Source organism: Sinocyclocheilus anshuiensis, unplaced genomic scaffold, assembly GCF_001515605.1.
Source record: "Sinocyclocheilus anshuiensis isolate Anshui unplaced genomic scaffold, SAMN03320099.WGS_v1.1 scaffold1517, whole genome shotgun sequence".
Lineage (NCBI taxonomy): Eukaryota > Metazoa > Chordata > Actinopteri > Cypriniformes > Cyprinidae > Sinocyclocheilus > Sinocyclocheilus anshuiensis.
The window spans coordinates 54407-64432 of NW_015540950.1; the positions used below are offsets into that span (position 1 = coordinate 54407).

The 10026-nt window shown below is 34.3% G+C and overlaps 1 pseudogene; it reads right to left on the reverse strand.

Annotated features, from left to right (window-relative positions):
• Positions 1–6930: 6930 nt before the first annotated feature.
• Positions 6931–10026, reverse strand: part of LOC107689933 (beta-1,3-N-acetylglucosaminyltransferase radical fringe-like) — a 16319-nt pseudogene continuing 13223 nt past the window's right edge.

Consider the following 10026-nt stretch of genomic DNA (forward strand, 5'->3'; position numbering starts at 1 on the left):
TATTTCTGAACATTTTTTTAAAATGCAAACATCAAAGGAACATTCCATTTTATTATTTGGCAAACATGAGAACGTTACTTTTGAATGTTCTCTGACGTGCCCAGTTTTTAAAATGTTTTCAAAACTTTTTTTCTTGGTTATGCAAACATTAAGGGAACGTCTGATTTGATAGTTTTGCAAACATTCTGAAAATGTTACTTTTGAATGTTCTCTGAACGTAACATTTAAAAAAAATCAAACATTCCTTGAATGATGTATAATAACATTTGTTGTGTTTGAACATTGCAACAATGTTACAGGAAGAGCGTTTGCTCACAAACACATAACAATCTTCTCAGAACTTTAACACTAATATTCTGGCTACGTTGTTATTACATTTGTTTGTTTTTTTTAATGTTAAGGGAACACTCCATTTTATGATTTTCCAAACATTGTGGGAATGTTTTTTCGAATGCTCTTTGCAAACCTTGTTTGATTCTCGTCTGATTGGGTTTGAGTCGACATGATCCCTGCATCGATCGGTGCTCCAGCACTTCCTTTCTTTGTAAATAACTCAAAACAAACAAAAAGATGATCTTCACAGCTGCCAAAAGACATTTCCATGATGTAAGATAGTATATTTACACAAAAATGTTTTAGATGAGGAATGCATTAATTAATAAATCTATTCATGTTTTACCCTTACTCTTGACTCTCAGCTTTCATTCATTGGAATAAATGACAATAAAATGTAATGCATGAGTCTTCTGAAGCCAAACAACAGCTTCGTGTGAGGAACAGACTGAAATTAGTGTTGTTTGTGAACTATTTCGTTAATATGCCCATTTGCAATGCTTGCAAAATCAAGTTTTTCCAAGTTCAATCGCAGTAAATACATTTCTGCTTGTTTTTTAATCATTAAAATAAATTGCAATTTAGCAAATCTCAGCTCTGTGACTGTTTATATTGTTGCAAAATGTAAATGATGTTGATATTCAACTCTAATCTGCTAAATGTGACTTTAAGGCATGAAGATATGATGCTATGAACATCAACATAAACTATTATAAACTTCACGATTTTCTGTAGAGCTGCTTTAAAATCATGTAAATTGTAAAAAGTGCAAAATAAATAAATTTGGCTTGACTTAGAAATTAAAAGTTCAAAATGTGGTCAGGAAAATCTGGATTTAATCACGTGTATCAGGGTTATGATCATTTTTTTTAAAAATACTTAACTGAAATAGAAAATATAAAAAAATTAAAGATTTTATTTTGTTTAAAAAATATTAAACATTTTATTTCATCTAGCGGCCAAGGCATAATTTCTCATACAAAAATTACTATATAGATGTATTGAATAGACAAAAGCACAACAAAATTACTAAAACTTTAACTAAATGAAAACAAATTATAAAAAAATAAACGATATAAAACAGAAATATTAATAAAAGCTGCAATAGTATATCAATGATACTAAAATAACAGCGGTGTGAATGCTGATCTCTACAGGCCTTGCATCAGAAATCGACTGTGTTGTCATGGCAACTGGATGTGGCTAGAAGCTGAGTCCTTCAGGCTCTCATGAGGACCGTATGAGCTCATTAAAGCAGCGCTTTAGTTCAGTTTAATGTCCTGCTCATCATACATTAAGAGGAAAAGTTCATACAAAAACAGAATTTCTGTTATCATTTACAGATGAATCTGGTTTGTGCAACACAAAAGGAGATATTCAGCAGAATGTTCATGCTGCTCCTTTCCATACAATGAAAACTCAACAAAATGCCACTATAAAAGCAGATGCTCTAAAGCTTTGTGTGAAGAGCAAACATGAAGAGGAATTGTTTTAAAACGAGTTATAACAGGTAAAAGGCATCCTGTGCCTGATGACGTTTGTTCTCGGCAGGCCGTGGGTCATGCTGCTCTGATCGCTGAGGAGGAAGAGGATGGAGTTCACCACAACAGCATAAGAAAGAGGAGCACTGGACAAAACCTGCCGCTGACGTCACTGAATCACATACACAATCTCTGCTAAATCCCAAACGTAGAGAGAGAATATTCAAGAACAGATTCACTGTATTTTATCATTTTACAATTTTAAATGGTCTCGCGCCCTCGTATTTGTCAGATCTTGCTACTTTACATAAACCAGTAAAGAACTAGATCTGCTGATAAACTATTCCCGACTTAAGCAAAAAGCTGATCTTGTTTTAGACAATCTTGTTTCTACAGCCGGTCCTCGGATCTGGATTCTGATTGCTCAGTCACTCAGTTCTGTGGTCAAATATTTTTGACCGTTAACTGTACTGTAAGAAAACTCAAATCAGTTTTTCACATCCATGTATTTAGCATAATTGTCTCGGGGGACTTTTCTCTGTATTAACTGCCATTATTATTAATGTACATTATCCTGACCCTTGCATAAAAAGCTCCCTTACTTTATGCATAAATGCAGCCTCATTAATAGCAATGTTTACATGCACCAAAATAATCTGTTAATAATCAGAAAGCCTTCATGTAAACATGAAAGGAGATCTGAAATAATCTGATCAACAGGAAGAAGTGAAGCATGTAAGTTTGTGTAAATGTTATGTCTTATGAACTGGTCAGTGGAAGACGCTGAACATTTACTTAATATTTTAGATCCATTCTACAATTCCTGCACGATAACTGAGATTTATACAATAAATAATCTTTCCATTGATGTATGGTTTGTTAGGATAGGACAATATTTGGCTGAGATACAACTATTTGAAAATCTGGAATCTGAGGGAGCAAAAAAATCTAAATATTGAGAAAATCATCTTTAAAGTTGTCCAAATGAAGTTCTTAGCAATGCATATTACTAATCAAAAATTAAGTTTTGATATATTTACGGTAGGAAATGTACAAAATATCTTCATGGAACATGATCTTTACTTAATATCCTAATGATTTTTGGCATAAAAGAAAAATGTATAATTTTGACCCAAACAATGTATTGTTGGCTATTGCTACACATATACCCCAGCGACTTAAGACTGCTTTTGTGCTGCAGGGTCACATATGTTGGTGCCGACGCCCAAATGTAGACTTTGAATAAACAACCAAAATGATATAAATCATTTGTAAACACCTATTATTTGTTCTCAAGGTCTGAACCCTGTGGTTTTCTTTAAATAAGGTCCTTTAAGGATCATTTAAAGGCTAAAATCTCAAGATTTTAGAGCAAATTAATTCACGGTCATGCACAAGTCAGAATACTTCTTGCATTCTGCAGATACATTCATCCAAAGCAACTTCCAGAAAACATTCGATTAATTCATACATTTCCCGAATATAAACCCATGAGCTTTTACTGATTAAGCTACAGAAACTCTGGTAATTTATTATTTATATACAACATTTCAATCAATTGGTTTTGAAAATATGTTAAGAGTGCATGAATTTCAGAAGAGCCTGAGAGTTAATCACCCAGTGATCTCAAGAGAAAAAATTAATTCATAGAAATAACAAATCAACTACTCTTCCGTGAAGGACATGTTAAGTATTACTGTACATTTTAATACTATAACCCGCCAGCAATTGCACTGCAGTAACAGGCATCATGTTCAAATGAACCATGCATACACTGGCACATGCATAATATTTACATTTATTAAAATGAAAATCATACGTTACATCAGTTTATCAGATCAAAAAAAAACAGGTCAACTTGCAACAGCATTTGGTACTGTCGACAGAGAGCAATATGTTTGTCACTGGTGAAGACAGAGAAACCATAGTGTAGTTTTGGCATGTTTACACAAACCACTGGCCTGCAGTGAGGAGCGTGTTTGTGCAAATATCAGAAGAACATTTAAACACTCGTGTTCTGATCACACACTCACACTGGTGTTTCAATGGAAATAATTCAATGCATTCAACTATGATTGGATAAATGATTAAAACTTGGACTGCTTGGTCTTATTTATATATATATCCAACTGCTCAACTCCAATCAACAGTGTTTGAATGCAGGTCTAGAGACATACTAAGTGCAACTGCAGTCAGTTCATGAACGGAGAATAACACGAGCTGAAAAGCATTGGCAGTAGATGAGCTGGGCTCATACACAATACTATAAAACTGCATCAATACTGTTTTTCTTGTCCTCAGAGGCACTTTGCACACACATTTAAAGGCTTTTGTGGGCATATCACGGCCCAAAGGAAAAAGATGACTCTATAAAGATGATGTCGAAGCCACAGAAATGTGTCTTGAATCATTTAAACAAAAAAAAATCCCCCAGTAAATCTGAGAGAAAGCGCAATACTGTCAAAACGCTCTTAACACAGGGACTCGATCACTTGGCAATTCTCAAAAAACCCACATATTTCAGAACAAAAATGCATTTAATCAATTACAGCCACCCTGTTTAGCCATAGCAAACCAAGCAAAAACTACTTGTTGTGAAGGAAAAGTTCAGCCAAAAATAAACATTAGCTGAAATGTGCTCACCCTCAGATCATCCGAGATCAGGAGGAGTTTGTTTCTTCATCAGGTTTGGAGAAATGTAGCACTGCATCAGTGTCTCAGCAATGGATGCTCTGCAGTGAATGGGTGCCGTCAGAACGAGAGTCCAAACAGCTGATAAAAACATCACAATAATCCACAGCACTCCAGTCCATCAGTTAACACCTGGAGCTGAAACAAATCCATTATTAAGACGTTTTGACCAAAGTTTGTAGTTAAAATATGGGTCCTCTAGCCATAATATTGCTTTCTACAATAAAAGGAGTCATCTGGTCTGAATCAGGAGAGAAATCTGCACATATCAACCAGCGTTTACAAACCAAAACATGATTTGTCGCGTGGATTATTGTGATGTTTTTATCAGCTGTTTGGACTCTCATTCTGACGGCATTTGTGCTGCAGGGTCACATATGTTGGTGCCGACGCCCAAATGTAGACTTTGAATAAACAACCAAAATGATATAAATCATTTGTAAACACCTATTATTTGTTCTCAAGGTCTGAACCCTGTGGTTTTCTTTAAATAAGGTCCTTTAAGGATCATTTAAAGGCTAAAATCTCAAGATTTTAGAGCAAATTAATTCACGGTCATGCACAAGTCAGAATACTTCTTGCATTCTGCAGATACATTCATCCAAAGCAACTTCCAGAAAACATTCGATTAATTCATACATTTCCCGAATATAAACCCATGAGCTTTTACTGATTAAGCTACAGAAACTCTGGTAATTTATTATTTATATACAACATTTCAATCAATTGGTTTTGAAAATATGTTAAGAGTGCATGAATTTCAGAAGAGCCTGAGAGTTAATCACCCAGTGATCTCAAGAGAAAAAATTAATTCATAGAAATAACAAATCAACTACTCTTCCGTGAAGGACATGTTAAGTATTACTGTACATTTTAATACTATAACCCGCCAGCAATTGCACTGCAGTAACAGGCATCATGTTCAAATGAACCATGCATACACTGGCACATGCATAATATTTACATTTATTAAAATGAAAATCATACGTTACATCAGTTTATCAGATCAAAAAAAAACAGGTCAACTTGCAACAGCATTTGGTACTGTCGACAGAGAGCAATATGTTTGTCACTGGTGAAGACAGAGAAACCATAGTGTAGTTTTGGCATGTTTACACAAACCACTGGCCTGCAGTGAGGAGCGTGTTTGTGCAAATATCAGAAGAACATTTAAACACTCGTGTTCTGATCACACACTCACACTGGTGTTTCAATGGAAATAATTCAATGCATTCAACTATGATTGGATAAATGATTAAAACTTGGACTGCTTGGTCTTATTTATATATATATCCAACTGCTCAACTCCAATCAACAGTGTTTGAATGCAGGTCTAGAGACATACTAAGTGCAACTGCAGTCAGTTCATGAACGGAGAATAACACGAGCTGAAAAGCATTGGCAGTAGATGAGCTGGGCTCATACACAATACTATAAAACTGCATCAATACTGTTTTTCTTGTCCTCAGAGGCACTTTGCACACACATTTAAAGGCTTTTGTGGGCATATCACGGCCCAAAGGAAAAAGATGACTCTATAAAGATGATGTCGAAGCCACAGAAATGTGTCTTGAATCATTTAAACAAAAAAAAATCCCCCAGTAAATCTGAGAGAAAGCGCAATACTGTCAAAACGCTCTTAACACAGGGACTCGATCACTTGGCAATTCTCAAAAAACCCACATATTTCAGAACAAAAATGCATTTAATCAATTACAGCCACCCTGTTTAGCCATAGCAAACCAAGCAAAAACTACTTGTTGTGAAGGAAAAGTTCAGCCAAAAATAAACATTAGCTGAAATGTGCTCACCCTCAGATCATCCGAGATCAGGAGGAGTTTGTTTCTTCATCAGGTTTGGAGAAATGTAGCACTGCATCAGTGTCTCAGCAATGGATGCTCTGCAGTGAATGGGTGCCGTCAGAACGAGAGTCCAAACAGCTGATAAAAACATCACAATAATCCACAGCACTCCAGTCCATCAGTTAACACCTGGAGCTGAAACAAATCCATTATTAAGACGTTTTGACCAAAGTTTGTAGTTAAAATATGGGTCCTCTAGCCATAATATTGCTTTCTACAATAAAAGGAGTCATCTGGTCTGAATCAGGAGAGAAATCTGCACATATCAACCAGCGTTTACAAACCAAAACATGATTTGTCGCGTGGATTATTGTGATGTTTTTATCAGCTGTTTGGACTCTCATTCTGACGGCACCCATTCACTGCAGAGCATCCATTGCTGAGACACTGATGCAGTGCTACATTTCTACAAACCTGATGCAGAAACAAACTTGGATGGCCTGAGGGTGAGTAAACTTTCAACAAATGTAAATTTTTGGGTGAACTATTCCTTTAACTGCCTTTGCATCCGTATTATTTTGGTATGAAGAGTGTATGGAAAGCAGGCATTCGTATCCCAGAAGTCAGTGACGAGTCTTGTGTGGACACCACTCTGTATCCGGGTAGAGCAGGCAGTGAACAGTTTTAAACCTGAAGAGATAATGGTTGCTTCATAAAACCCAGCACTGAAACTTTATTTAGAAGTAATAGAAAAGAACTACATGCATCTAGGATATGTGGCAGTATATTACATTCATTCGGTCTTAAAGGGACAGCAGCCTAATTAAATACCTGTCTGTCTCATTAATGTTAATCAAACAACAAAATATGTTCAGTAAAGTATACGTGTTAAACCTACTGTATTAGAAAAACGAGTTGATTTAATATTTAATGTGTATCTATTGTATCCGTCTTATGGTTTGTAATTTGCTTCTTTATTTTTATATAAAAAATAACTATGCACGTGTGTGTGTGTATATATTAATTTAGATATGATGAAATAGAATTTCTCATATCGTCGTCATATATGTGACCCTGGAGCACAAATCCAGTCTTAAGTGTCAATTTTGTGAAATTGAGATTTATGCATCATCTGAAAGCTGAATAAATAATCTTTCCATTGATGTATGGTTTGTTAGGATAGGACAATATTTGGCTGAGATACAACTATTTGAAAATCTGGAATCTGAGGGTGCAAAAAAATCTAAATATTGAGAAAATCATCTTTAAAGTTGTTCAAATTAAGTTCTTAGCAATGCATATTACTAATCAAAAATTAAGTTTTGATGTATTTACGATAGGAAATTTACAAAATATCTTCATGGAACATGATCTTTACTTAATATCCTAATGATTTTTGGCATAAAAGAAAAATCTATCATTTTGACCCATACAATGTATTGTTGGCTATTGCTACAAATATACCCCAGCGACTTAACACTGCTTTTGTACTCCAGGGTGGCATATATCACACCCCAACACCCCCGTCCCGTATTGAACCATGAGAAATCTGGTCACCCTATCTAGTGTGCATGTGTGTGTCTGTGTACCGTGTAGGGTCTTCAGCCAATGAGAACGCTCCTCCAACACGGACCACGTTCCTCCTGTTCTCGAATCCACCGTAACTGAGGGTCACCTGTGGAGGACAGAAACACAGAAACTGTGAGGATCTCAGGTATATTCTCAAAGACGGGGTGGATTAGGTGTGTGGGAACAATCTGTGATCATAGGAAATAAAAATAAAAAAAAAAGAAAGAAAGCATGCATAAATTTAGCTTATTTTTGTCTTTTTAAAAAAATTTGTAATTACACAATATTTTAATAAAAATAAAATTGTTAATAAAAAACAAATATACAAATGAAATAAAAAGTCCTTCAATTTTTTCAGGTAGGTTTAGTATTCAAGTAAAAAATAAAATACTGCAAAGTTTTCACTATATGAATTAAATATACTGATCCCTATTAAAGCTACTAATATTATTGAGTCAAGAGCAGTGAGAGATTTTCTTTTTCTTTTGTTGTTTGATTAACATTAATGACAGACAGCAGCTGTCACTTTAAAACCAATATACTCACAGATCCAATATATTGAAATCATATTTTAAATTTTTCATTTTGTGAATACTCGCCAAAAGCATGCATTTTAATGTAACTTAGCGTGTATTTGTGGTTATAGACAATTGGTTATTTTCATGGTTCCTACACATTTTCTATTTCAAAATTCCATACTTTTCCAAACTCAAATTTCTAAACCTCTCAGTAGATCTCCGGACCGTATTTAACACAAACACATACAGCACTATTTTCAGCTTTATATTTGGTATATTATAGTCATCTGTAAATATTTGTATTTCTTCAGGATTTTTTACATTGATTTTCTTTACATTGACATTTGCATGCACACAAGACATTTTTTTGTGCCCTCGAGAAACTATTCACATGTGCATGGGAATTTTTTGCATGCTTATGCATGACAATTTCTAGTTTTATATAACCTATTTCCTCATGCATCACTGCCATCTTACTATGAATAAAGTGAGAGCATGGATGCACATGACTTAATAGAGATCTACTTGCTCAAAATTAGTTTTTCCTCATGGTAGTACCTCTAATATCAAGGCCTAATGTCCAATTTTGCTCATCCTCTGCAGCAGCAGAAAAACCATGACACGAAGTGGACTGAAGGCATAATACAGATGTGTGCATTATCCTATTAGCCATGTTCAAGGGTCTATAAAAAAAACAAGACTGGTATTGTTTTAAAAAAATAATTAAAAAAATAAAAAAGTATTCAAAATGTGGCTTTCGTTTGGGCAGTATGTCATATTTCAAGGTCTCCTTAACACATATTCTGTGTGTAAATGGGCTGATGGCTTCAGTGTGTATTGTCCTAAATGCTCAGTTTAATGGTTTCTCATGCACACATAAAAGTCTGTATATTTTTTTTAATTTTGCAAAGGTCCTCGAGGCTATGTCACACGGTGCTAAGAACATCATGAGAAGAAACCTAAAACGCAAAACATTTGTGCATTTTGCATTCATACATTGAAAACACACGCCCTGTATTTTACACTTAAATGGTGAATTACGCAGGACTGAAATAAATGTGTTGTTCTGTGATCGCGTAATTGCAAACAACTGGATGTACAGATGAACAAGCATGCAGCATGCCTGTTATAGATTATACTGAACCTCTGTAACTGAGTTCTCTGATATTAGCATGACATGCAGGAAAACACTGCTATTTCAGTATCATTAAAATGCAATTATAGTAATTTTTTGTAAATATTTAGTTTTTATTTTTGTATTTTCCCATTTTAATTTTAATTTTTAGTTACACTTTTAGTAATCCTGTTGGCCATTTTTGTCATTTTTATTAGTTTTTTTTTTTTTTTAGTGAGTGCTGTCAAACGATTAATCGCGATTAATCGCATCCAAAATAAAAGTTTTTGTTTATGTAATATGTGTGTGTGTATTGTGTATATTTATTATGGTTATACAGTATAAATACACACACATACAATATATGTTGGAAATATTTATATGTATATATTTATATAATTTATATTATAAATATATTTAATATACAAATATAACATTTTTCTCAAATATATGCATGCATGTGTGTGTATTTATATATACATAATAAATATACACAGTACACACACATATATTATGTA